The sequence below is a fragment of the Thamnophis sirtalis genome, unplaced genomic scaffold (assembly GCF_051295495.1).
Source record: "Thamnophis sirtalis isolate CommonGarterSnake01/CBP01778 unplaced genomic scaffold, rThaSir2_p1.2 scaffold_16, whole genome shotgun sequence".
Classification (NCBI taxonomy): Eukaryota; Metazoa; Chordata; class Lepidosauria; order Squamata; family Natricidae; genus Thamnophis; species Thamnophis sirtalis.
The window spans coordinates 6082142-6095344 of NW_028261396.1; the positions used below are offsets into that span (position 1 = coordinate 6082142).

General features: G+C 38.4%; 1 long non-coding RNA gene across 1 annotated transcript in view; it reads left to right on the forward strand.

Annotated features, from left to right (window-relative positions):
• The window catches only part of LOC148042413 (uncharacterized), an 87386-nt gene that overhangs the window by 80 nt on the left and 74103 nt on the right, over window positions 1–13203 (forward strand). Inside the window, exon 2 of the long non-coding RNA XR_015695199.1 lies at window positions 2428–2811. This is a non-coding gene — a long non-coding RNA (uncharacterized LOC148042413). The remainder of the gene's footprint in view (window positions 1–2427; window positions 2812–13203) is intronic.

Genomic DNA, 13203 nt, shown 5'->3' on the forward strand with positions numbered 1-13203 from the left:
GTATCCCCCCTCTTTTTCCCCTCTTTCGCAAAGGCTGCAGTGGCGGCGGCGCGCGCGCGCGTGGGGAGAGGGGCGGGGGGCGGGCGCGCGCGGGGCTGGTGGAGGGGGAGAAACTGGTGGGGGGATGGAGGGCGGGGGGGGGAGATTCGGGGATGCCGAGCGAGGGGGGGGGGCGATGTGGGTCTCGGGTGCAGGTGAGGCGACGAAGGTGTTGCGGGCTCTGGATGGGCGTTGGGGGCAAAAAAAGAGGCGACGGCAGCTGCGGTGCGTCTTTCAGCTGCCGCGGAGGACGGGGTTGTGCGGGGGAGAGGGAGGGACGGAGGGAGGGAGGGAGGCGGAGGAAGAGTCGTGGTCGTCTGAGGGGAGGCTGGGCTGTGAGGGGAGGCTGCGTCTGAGGGGAAGCGTTGTGTGTGTGTTGTGTGTGTGTGTGTGATGGTGGGGTGGGAGGCGGGATTGTAGGCGAGGGGAGGCTGCGAGGAAAGATGGGGAGCCGGGAAGCGGAGGGAGCGAGGACTTCTGGTGACTGCGCGGAGAGCCAACGGGTGAGGGGGCTGCTGGCTGGCTGGGTGGGGGGGGGGAGGCCATGAGGGGTGAGTTGCTTTGGGGGCTCTTAGGTGGGGGGCGCTGATAGTCTTTAGGCAAAGACCCCCCACCTCCCCACAAAGGAAAACTAAGATTGCCCAAGGAAGAAACAACTTTACTTTGTAGCTCAAGTCCAGCCAATTTGGGGGGTTGGGAGGTGATTGTAACATTTGCATAAGCCTTATAAATAAAAATAATAATACGGGGAAAAAGTTTATCAAAGGTTTGACACGTCAGGGTCAGGCATTCTTAGCCTTCTTGCTTTTTCAGTCTGTGGGGTTAAGATTCCCGAGGTTGCTTTTAATTCATCTTTTTTGACTGAAACAGGGAAGATATTTTGAATTCAAACGTAGAAAAGTTGTCTTATTTGTGTACTTTTTCCGAAGAGAAAGGATTGGCCTGCAGAGATGTTGACCTTTTTAGCAGAGGGTCCCATTCTCACAACTCCTTGTACAGTCCTGCAGCAGAAAACTATTATGCTTGGAGCAAAATTATTTGTTAATCGGGGTGGTTTGCAAGATACAGGCTGCGTGTTTGAAGTGGTTTAATTTAGAGGCACCTGTCAGAAAACTATTCAAAACAGTTCTTCACTAGATTCAGAAAGAAACTAGCAGAAATTTTATGTAATGTATCTGTGCCAAACATTGGGAAAAGCTTCTACAAGTGTTCTGAAACACTTTTGCATATCAGCTGAACTGACATTTTGTTTGTTTGGTTTGTTAAAAAGTTCGATCCGTGAAGTATTCTAGATCCAGATTATTAACAGTTATCTCTCTTCAGATATGCAGACATTTTTTTTCTTAGCCCAAAATTTCTTTTTCTCTCTTTTTAAAGGTGCATGTAATCAGGTACTGACCCAAATGTGTTAGGCATACCTGAAGGTAACTTAAGGTTTGTTGCATTCAGGCTGTTTTAATTTTCTCCAAAGATATAGGTCAAAATGGTAGTGCATTTGCTATATTTCCTGGCATATATATATATATATATATATATATATATATATATATATATATATATATATATATATATATATATATATATATATATATATATATATATATATATATATATATATATATATATATATATATATATATATATATATATATATATATATATATATATATATATATATATATATATATATATATATATATATATATATATATATATATATATATATATATATATATATATATATATATATATATATAATATATTAGTGAGAGCAGGCTTTTCCATGTCACCAATCATAAGAGACTTCAGTTTAAAAGAAAACATCATCTACTGGATTGCTGGTAATAGCCTGAGTGGTATTTTATGGTTCCCATCTATTACATTAAATACAGCATTGCACATGATACACATCCTGCCCCTCCAGAGATTTAGGGGCCTTTGGGTACAATGTAGAGAGCGCATAGTGTGATCTTCAATCTTGCCTGACTACTGCAAGGCTGGTAAACAGAAGATCTCAAAATCATTGTTATAATCTATAAAGGGGGAGGGGGGGAGGAAGGAATCTTAAGTCAAAGGTAATGAAGTTGTTCTTCTACGATTTAGGAAGGAATTGAATACACTATGAAGGAATCTTGAATGAGACAGGGGAAATTGGCACTATGCTACTGATGTTATTCTGCTGCAGTGATGTGGTCTCTAAGGGAACCTGTGCTGTGTGCATATACTGCCCAGCCAGGCTCTTCTGAAGCCCACTGCCTGCCTTGCTTCTGCTGCTGCTTTCAAATGGAGGCTTCTGCTGATGTAGCAAGCAGAATTCTGCACTCGGGCACCTCTTTCCCCATCGTTTGGTAGCGTCAACTTGCTTTTATTTCTTGCTTCCAACTTCAGGTCCATTGTTCCTGTCTGAAAAGATTTTGACCTTTGTCTTTGTGGCAAAACAATTAGTATACCGGTAAGAAGCAATTCCCATCTCCTACCTTGGAAATGCACTAACAGAAGAGGTGCATTTTGAAAAAGTTGACCGGTTGAATGGTGAACAAATGGTGGGCATTTGGAAAGCATTGCAAGGATTTTTGCTGTTTATCGTGAAGCAGATCCCTCACTTTTCTGGTGAATCCCTTAAGATGGAAAGCAGGCTGGCTGATGCTGAAATGATTGTTTGATTGTCTGGCCTACTTGAAAGTACAGAGTTGGACTCTTGTGTGCATACACAAATCATTTGGACTACTTTGTTTTGCAATTCTTCAGCTTTCCAACTGATAGTCCAGTCAGGTAAGCATATTTCCCTTTTTCCCTTCACTGTTCTTGACGTGATATTTCTGTTTAGAAAGTATAAAAACCTTGAATTGTTTAACAAGAGACAAAATAATCTACACATTTTTACTTTTTTTTGAAGGCATTTTTACTTGGCTTTCTTCAGATGCATGCCATGCAGTGTGTGAAATGTTGAGAGATTCAGATTTTTTTTCCTAGGTCAAACAAAGAGTTCGGTACACTCTTTTCTGATATATACAGTAGCAATTATAGAACATTTGATTAATATTTTTCTTAAAATCTAATGTTATTTTACTGAGAAAGCTTAGAAGGTAGAATTTTGGGGGCACACTTCATGTATGTACATATTTAATATACAAATGAAATTGTACTTTTAATACTGACTTAGATATTTTAACAAGTCACCAATATAAGTGTCTGCAAAGGGCAAAGTATTGTTTTTATATTGCTGAAAGATACTCTCTATAGAGAAAGAAGAACAGCAGAGCAAAATGAAACCCATTTAAATCTAGGTACCAAAATCTATTCTTTCAGTCCCTCCAAAGTCTTTCTCTAGCAACCTGAATATAGTGAAGCCTTCTAGTAAGTAATTGACTTACTTGTTTATTATATAATTTTGTAGTGATATTTTAATTTTTATCAGAATATGTCTTTTTTATCTTTGTAATCTAGGAATCGTTTTACCCCATCATAATGCTTCTAATCTTAAAATATAACTCTTTAATTTAACATTTGTTTTTGTTTTTAAAAACCAAAACTCATTATATTGTGAGGTTGGAATTTAAGTGTAGATTATAATTTAATTGTATTTTCTTAATTCCTTGTACATTACAAGTTTTGTATTGAGATATTTTGTCTTATTATTTAATACAATTATTACCTATTTTTCAGGGTAGATATGTTTATCAAGGTGGCACAATTTTTGACTTTTTAAATTTATGTAGCAGAATATCTTTATGAATTGCAAACGTAAGAACTAAACATGCACACAGATAAAATACAGAGCCTAGGTAAAGAATTTTTGAAGGACGCAGTTAACCCTGATGATCATGGCTTACTTTTGCTCACTTACAAGTTTGAATGCTGGACCTGAACTTAGTTGTTGTGATGTAGTTAAATTACCTTGTGCTTATGGATGTATCTTATTATATGTTTATAATGAGTTCACTGTGTTTATAATGGAAAACAAAGGTGACTGGAGAAAAACAAAGAAAAAGTACAATTGTGACAGAAGCCATTTGTTTCCACTGGGGGAAAAAGTGAGGAGTGTTATCAAGCTCACACAAAGAAAAAGAACAAGGAATTTGAAATAAAAACAGAATTCATTTCCCTACCCTGGAAAGGCAGAGTACACCAAGCTCATCTTAATTTTGTAGTTTGAGTCGTGAAAGGAGATGCTTGTTTAGTGTTAGTATTAAGCTGAAAGAGAAGGCAAGGCAATTTCCTTCTTGCCAGCTACAGCACTTCCTTTGTGTTTGAGTTGACTGCTCACGTCTACTCCCTGTATTGCAGAAAGGACCAGATTGTCCACCGAAGTTATTTACACTGCAACTTTGTGGTTTTATGCTAAATTGTTCATCCCTTTTGTGACATTTGCCATTCTTATATTTTTACCTAAAACAGCATGTAATTAAATAGGTTTTTTTTGTTCTGTTTAACAGATACTACTATTTTCTTTTCCTGGTTATATATATATTAATGAATATAAAACTGAGCCATGTATATTAAAAACCCTACACTTTCACAGCATGGTAATTTATTGAATGTTAATAATAATCAATTTTATATTTTAGAAATTTTTTAACCGGCCATATGCTTATTAATTTCTTGACCCAATTATAGTCCAAAATATAGTTTATCAGGGGTCTTATATTTTTAAAATCATATTTAATAACTGATCTCAATTCCCAAAATAGCATATGAATCAGGAAAAATAACTTCCAGTGCTGTCAAGTGACTCTTGTGATTATACTTTATCAGAACTTAAGATTTTAATGTTACTTGCCCATCCCTTTGAAGCAGAGAAAAGGCCTAGAAGAAGGGATATGGAATACCTACAAACAAAAGAGCAGCTACGTTAATCACCTATTAATTGGAGTTGAGTCTACATTTTGCAAATTCTCCTTTAAGGTCACTATTGTCCAAGAAATCTCAAGCAATTTATTGCATATTGATAAATATAATTTCTACCCATTCATGTTTCAGTCCAATACCAGTCTGAAGTATTGACCCAATACCTATCAGAAGTAGAAGCTTAGAGAATTATACATTATATAAGAACAGAAAAGTGTTGAATATCATGGGGAAGATCAAATAATATGCCATTAAAGTAATACCTTTATTAATTTTGCTGGCTATGTTGTATATATATATGTAAATAAAGTAATCTAATATATAAAAGTTTAATATCGTTGCTTGGAAAAGGTTGCAAATGTACATTTGCCACAAACCATGGTAGCCAGCTAGGCTGTGAAATAATCAAGGCTGCAGGGAACCCCATGGAGAGCCATCAAATCAAGTCTACTATGGAACAGTCTGGTAAATTGTGAGCATACAGAAATCAATGTTGCATCTAACAGAAGGCCCTTTGGTTCCTGAAACTCTCACGAGTCTGGGCCATTGGCAATGAGTGGGGGGAATAGTTTCAGACCCCCGTTTTGTTCAGGAATAAATTTAATACATCTTGAGGGTTAGGAATAAGCAAACATGATTATAGCTCAGTACCAAACAAGCTCATAAAGTAGCTGTAAGATTGTAGATTTTAAAGCTATTCAGCTTGGCTCCTTCATACTTTGTCTCAGCAGGACATACCACATGCCAGCATGGGTCTCTTGAACTGGGAAGCTGGTTGGAAAGGGGCATGGTGTATATACCAGACTTGTATATTCATTTGGCAATACTCCAACTCCTTGGTAGTTTTGAGTAGTGTTGCTTGTTGCTTTTGGCATGAGAGGGCTATGGAAGCCAAACGAAGTGCTATTTTTCAAATTACTTCTGTGATAGGTTTTGAGCTAGAGTGCTATTATATTCTGAAAACAGCATCATTAAATAAAACCTTCTTTACTCTCAGTGTCTATCTAGCTGTTGTTACAAAACGAAAATGTTATTAAACTGATTCACAGACATATGCAGCTTCAGTATTTTTCTAAAGTTTGATACCCTGTGTGTTTTCAAATGTGTAAGACTGCCCGTCTTTCAAGCTTTATTACTATTTTCAGTATAGAAATCCAAGAGACATCAAATAAGCAGGTTGTTGGAAGTTTAGATTACATCTGAGACATCTGATACAAGGAAGTATATGAACGGTATCTCACGTGGTATGCTAACTGGCATATTTTGAGAATAGTTGCAAAAGAGACAACTGGAATAGAGAGACTAAGTGATAACTTTTGCTCCCAAGAGAAATTTTGTCCTCTTTCATCTCTAGTTACAACTAAAACATATTATGAAGGAATAAAACTCTATCCCTGGCTTTACTCTTCTTTCCCCTAACATCCTGCAAATAAGTATCCTGTTACAGTCCATTCTTGTCAGTTCTTAAACCTTTTATTTCAATTAAAGTGAACCCAATGCAACACGATAGTAGATATAAGAACTGTTGTTTGAGAAAATTATGCAGGACTATTTTTTTTTTTAATCCAGCTCAACTCTAATTCCGGTTGGGATTCTTTATATTTTGTTCATCTAATTTTTTTAAAAAATCCTGTTAGATTATAGATAATGATTCTGCCATGTGTGATCAATCACAGCCAAAGATCCTGATATAGGGCTGTGCCTGGGAGGGAGAGCTCATCTATTATAAAAAGGAGAAGAGATAAACCAAAGAGATGCAGATTCAGTTATTTCGGAGAAGAAACCTGGATGTCAATACTTCCAAAACAATGGCTGTGGCATTATGAACTGAGGTTCTAGTATTGCTTCCATAATATACAGCTGGAAAGAAACTCACTTAAAATATAGATAAACAGAGATGGAAACCTGGCTTATCCTGACTCATGTGTGCTTTTTGTCTCTGACATAAATAACATTGGTGCTATGCAGATAAATAAGTGGGTCAATAAAATCTTTCCTATTATAGCCAATGGAGAAAATGGGTGAGCATTTGCAAGTATATATGACAGCCTGTTGTATGCTTTTATCCTGTGAAAATGGTTTCACAAGCAATTATACCATGGTTTTTCTCTTATTGTGGTAACTACCTAAATGATCCAAACCTCTGACATATACCATCAAACGTAAAAAAAATCAGTGCTCATTCTTTCAATACCGCTGGTCGTATTTTAGAAGTTTTATGAGCCAAGTCTTAAATGATTTTTTAAAACTAATCTTCAGAAAACATAGTTCTTAAATGATAGTGGGAGCAGACACTGATCTGTGAAAGTTAAGGCCACGTGAAAACAATGAAGGGGCCCAATGATTGGAAACAACAAAAGAAAAACCGCTTTAGCTTTAATATAAACAAAGTTATTCATTTGCTGATTTAATTGTATCTAAGGACAGCTATCTTTTCAGGTAGCAAGTGTCATCAAGTGAATGTGCTCAGTGGTGTGATTGTATTAAAAATAATGATTTACATATCATAAGATTTCCTAATTTTATATTTTAACAATATCACTTCTGAGATGTTAGCTGATCTCATTTGAGAATATTACAAGATTGTAAATTTAGGTTATCCCATAGAATTTCAGTAAAAGCCTATAATACGATCCATACGTATAGGACAGGGATGGTTTGCTGGGTCTGAATTGAAGCCTTTACTGCTGTTATTACTCTGGCTATGATCTTAAAGAATTAGTAACTCTGAGAGCTAGGAAATATTTATTTCAAATCCATACCCAACCACAAACACTTGGGGAATAGATTCAGGCTTTCTATTTTTTCCTTCTGCGGGCAGAAGTCTTTGAAACTGGTGTTGCAAATTCTTGAAATTCTTTATTCTGAAATAACAGAATTGAAAGGGACCTTGGAGGTCTTCTAGTCTAACCCCCTGCTCAAGCAGGACACCCTATACCATTCCAGGCACGTGGCTGTCCAGTCAAGGTGGCGCAGTGGTTAAATGCAGCACTGCAGGCTACTGCTAGATCAGCAGGTCAGCGGTTCAAATCTCACCGGCTCAGGGTTGACTCAGCCTTCCATCCTTCCGAGGTGGGTAAAATGAGGACCCAGATTGTTGGGGGCAATATGCTGACTCTCTGTAAACCGCTTAGAGAGGCCTGAAAGGCCTATGAAGCGGTATATAAGTCTACTGCTATTGCTATCTTCTTAAAAACCTCTGGGGATGGAGCACCCATAACTTCTGAAGGCAAGCCATCCCACTGGTTACTTGTTTTCACTGTTCAGAAATTTCTCCTTAGTTCTAGGTTGCATCTCTCCTTAATGAGTTCCATCCATTGTTTCTTGTCTTCTGGTGCTTTGGAAAATATGTTGACCCACTTTTTTTGTGTGGCAGCCCCTCAAATATTGGAACACTGTTATGTCACCCATAATCCTTTTCACTAGATTAGATATACTCAATTCCTGCAACCATTCTTCATATGTTTTAGCCTCCAGTCCCTAATTTTGTTTTTGTTGGTCTATTTTAATTATGATTTATTAACATTGGTATTTAATTAGCAATAAGGCCTAGTTCTTTGAGCAGGAAATACAATATAACATAGAAGTGGGAGACTTCAGCACTGCGGGAACTATTTGGTAAAAAAAAAAACTGAGTCCAAGAGATCAACAAGTCAAAGCCAAATACAAGGAAATAGGTCAAGTAGACAACTGATGAGAATGAAGCAACAGTGCACTATACTTCTGAATACATGGTTGGTGCAGAACTCAAAAGTGATACTAGAGCAGTGTTTCTCAACCTTGGCAACTTGAAGATGCTGGCTGGGGAATTCTGAGAGTTGAAGTCCAGACATCTTCAAGTTGCCAAGGTTGAGAAACACTGTACTAGAGTAAGTTCACAAGTGCTTCAGGCAAAAAACTTCTGGTATCCTAAGTGGATTACTTCATTTAAAAAAAGCTTCTAACTGTGGGTAACCAGAGGTAGCTTGCTGCCGGTTCGGCCCGAATTGGCCGAACCAGTAGTAGCGGCAGCGGGAGGCTCCACCCACCCGCCTGGATGCTTCTGCACATGTGCAGAAGCGTCGTGCGCGCAAGCACGCCTAAATCGCTAATAAAAAGATTAGCAACCCACCTCTATGGGTAACGTTAGACAATGAAAGATCAGAAATCTGATCACATGAGAATCTATACTTTATTCTGTCTATTTTTGACTTAATTGGAACAAGAATTATCTTGATCACAAATACAATATTTATCTACTAGATATGTAGCTTTTAAATACCCTTTAAACTTGCTTGTGATTAAAATGAATAAAAAAAAGTAATTTATTGCCATTTGGAAATATTCTGATAAACCATCTATGCTTCTGACAAGTTTCAAAACAGCATTTTCCCATAGGATACCCACACACTTACAGCAGGCCAAGAAATGTTCTCATTTTTTCCCCTCCAGGGGCAAGTTATTTTGCCTGTTTACAAATTAGAAAGCATCACTAATGATCAAAACAGTCATAGAGTGAAGAGAGAGTCAATAATGTTAACCTTTTAATCCTAGCAAATAAAATAGGCTTAGATAGAGATACATTTTTTTTAGATGATAATTTAAAAAAAAAAACCACTTGATAGTGCTCTGGATCTAAATTGCTCTTCATTAGTTTTCTGGATTTCTTTTTTGCTAGCAGATTTGTCAAGAATTTTTTTTTTCATAATCATCTGCCTCTGAATTGTGGACAGCATGTTAACCAATTATGCAGGTTGAGATGACTAGATTTCAGAGCTGTGTTTTAAAATGAACTGTTTTTAAGATATGTTTTATCTGTCTAGCCATCCCCAAATGTTCAAAATAGATTATGGAAGATTAACACCAGTCCTGGTTTTAGTAATATGATTTTGTTTGTTTAAAACAAAATTCTGCAGTCCAGCCTTCAACTAGACCATATGGACTGAAAACTGTTCATGGAGAGACAGAGAGTGGTCCAACAGATGATGCTGATTTTATTATCCTTTTTCACAATATTGGATGGATTGTTGGAAAATATAGATCAGCATTTGGAGGACCAGAGGCTTCCTATACCAGCTTTAAAATTTGCAGAGCCGAACAGGGAAGTTTGGGAGAAAGGAAATTCTACTCAGAACATATTCTCCAATAGCTCTCCTACTGAAATCATTGAATGGGTCTAGAAAGTTACAGGCAAGGAAATTGTGCACTATGGCCGTTAGTAAGTTTCTGTGCAATGTAATACAGGTAGTCCTTGACTTACAACCACAATTGAGCCCCAAATTTCTGTTGTTAAGTGAGACATTTGTTTAGTGAGCTTTGCCCCATTTTACGACCTTTCCTCCCACAGCTGTTAAGTGAACCCCTGCAGTTGGTAAGTTAGTAACCAGGTTGTTAAGTGAATCTGGCTTCCCCATTGACTTTGCTTGTGAGGAGGTTGCAAAAGGGGATCACCTAACCTTGGGACACAGCAACGGTCATAACTATGAACCGGTTGCCAATCATCTGGATTTTGATCATGGGGCTGCTGCAAAAGTCACAACTGAAAAAACATAAGTCCCTTCTTAGCATTGTACCTTTGAATGGTCACTAAATGAACTGTTGTAAGTTGAGGATTACTTGTCCTTTACTATTTACTACAATACTACATTTTTTCTTAAATAATATCTGCCTCTCAGAGCATCCATGATTGAGTTCACTCATCATGCTAAGCCATCCTGTGATTATGGTTTGTGAATGAATTATATCAAGCCGGTTGGGCCCAGGTGATGGGCAGTACTGAGAAAGTGGAACTGCTTAAGTTTCTTTTATGCAAAGGAATCCTCCTTTGTACAAAGCGATACCATGGGGGACAGAATAGGAATACAATAAGAATAGGCAAGAAAATGGTAAGACAACAGCTGTCTACTCTGGAAGAATTCGAATGACATGGGCCAGATGGATTACTTCCCAGAGTTCTGAAGGAGCTGCCAGATGTGCTCTCAGAATCACTGAATAATAGCTTTCAAAGACTTTGGAGTACCAGAGAACTACCAGAAGACTTGAAAAAAAAATTGGGTGGTTCTCATCTTCAAAAAAAAACCACCACCACCCCCCCCCCCCCCGAATCCAGGAAACTACAGACCACTTAGCCTCACATATTCTCATACCTGGGAAGATCCTGGAAAAGATAGTGAAGCAGTTGATCTAGAAACCGGGAAAGTTATTACTAGAAGCCAACATGGGTTTGTCCTCTTATCTCTGCTAACAAATGCTCTGTGCTACACATTGGCAACGAAAACCAGAGCACCAAATACAAGCTGGGCAGATACGACCTAATAGATGACCTACACTCTGCCAAGGACCGAAGAGGACTCATTTCAAAAGGCTTAAGCCCCAGAGATCACTGCAACAACATTGCCACAAAGGCAGTAAGAGTTTCCAACCTTATTTTACGGAGTTTTTCCTCCGGTAACACTATACTGCTAACTAGGGCATATAAAACCTTTGCTAGACCAGTCCTTGAATACTGCGCACCTGCCTGGAATCCATACTGTACATTGGACATTAATACAATAGAGAGGGTCCAGAGGTATTTCACAAGAAGAGGACTTGACTCATCTGCTCACAATAAAATACCTTATGCCACCAGGCTTGAAATTTTAGGCCTGGACAACTTCAAACTATGCCACCTACGTTCCGACCTGAGCATAGTCCACAAAATTATCTGCTATAATGTCCTACCTGTAAACGACTACTTCAACTTCAACCGCAATAATACATGGGCAAACAATAGATACAAACTCAAAGTAAACCACTCCAAACTTGATTGCAGAAAATACAACTTCAGCAATAGGGTGGTCAATGCCTGGAACGCTCTACCTGATTCCATTGTTAGCTCCTCAAACCTCCATATCTTTAAACTTAAACTTTCCACCGTGGACCTCACACGTTTCCTAGGAGGTCCCCAAGGGGGTGTGCATGAATGCACCAAGGCGCCTTCCGTCCCTGTCTTACTGTCCCCATTGATACGTACTCATGTTCATGGAACGATCTTCCCGTAGAGATCCGGACCCTCACTACTCTTCCAGCCTTCCGTAAAGCTGCTAAGACCTGGCTGTTCCGGCTGGCCTGGGGCTGTTGATTAGTATCCAGCCCCACTCTAACAGTATGCATGGTGTGAAATTTTAACCATTGTATTCTTATTTTTTAACTTTTTTATATATGTTTTTTTGTCTTGTCTGTAAGCCACCCAGAGTCCCGTGGGAGTGAGCAGCATACAAATGTCAATAAATAAATAAATGACCGTGTTATATTTATTTTTATCCATCTATTTGTACCAATCTCATGGGAAAATGTCCATGTCTGTACTAATACCCGTTACCTTGTACATGTTGACAAATAAATAAATAAAAAATAAATAAAAACAGATCATGTCAGACAAACCTCACTGTATTCTTTGACAAAGTGACTAAGTTAGTGGATCCGTGATACGTTGTGGGCGTTGTATCCTTGAACTTTAGTAAGGCAGTTGACAAAGTGGATCACAGCCTACTTCTTGGCAAAATAGAAAAATGTGGGATAGACAATATCATTTTAATGTAAGCCGCCCAGAGTTGCCTTGCAGCGATATGGGTGACAAACAAATTTAATAAAAATAAAAAAAAATCACCACCCAACGGATTTGTAACTAGTGGACCAACTGCTCAATGTGTAGGCCCAGTACTCTTCAACATCCTCATAAATGATTTAGATGAGGTGATAGAAGGGGAATTCATCAAATTTGCAGATAACACCAATCCGGTGGGAATAGCCAACCCTTTAGAAGATAGGCTCAAAATCTAGAAGAATCTTGACAGATTTGAACACTAGGTCCTATCCAACAAAATGCAATTCAGTGATAAGAAAAATAAGATTTTATAATAGGGTAAGAAAAACCAAATACTCAGGTGTAGAATAGGTGGTACCTTGCTCAACAATAGTAACTGAGAGGGATCTAGGAGTCTAGGAGTCCTAATGGACAACCACTTAAGTATGAACCAGCAGCATGCCACAGCTGCCACAAAACCCAGTCAATCTTAAGCTATATCAACAGAGGGATGCTATCAAGATCACATAAAGTGTTAGTACTGCTTCATACCGCATACTACAAGGACTAGGAGTGATTTGATAGCAGTCTTCCAATATTTAAGCAGCTGCCACGGAGAGAAGGGGGTTAACTCAGTGGTGAAATTCAATTTTTTTTACTACTGGTTCTGTGGGCGTGGCTTGGTGGGCGTGGCAGGGGAAGGACTGCAAAATCTCTATTCCCACCCCACTCCAGAGGAAGGATACTGCAAAATCCCCATTCTCACTTGGGGA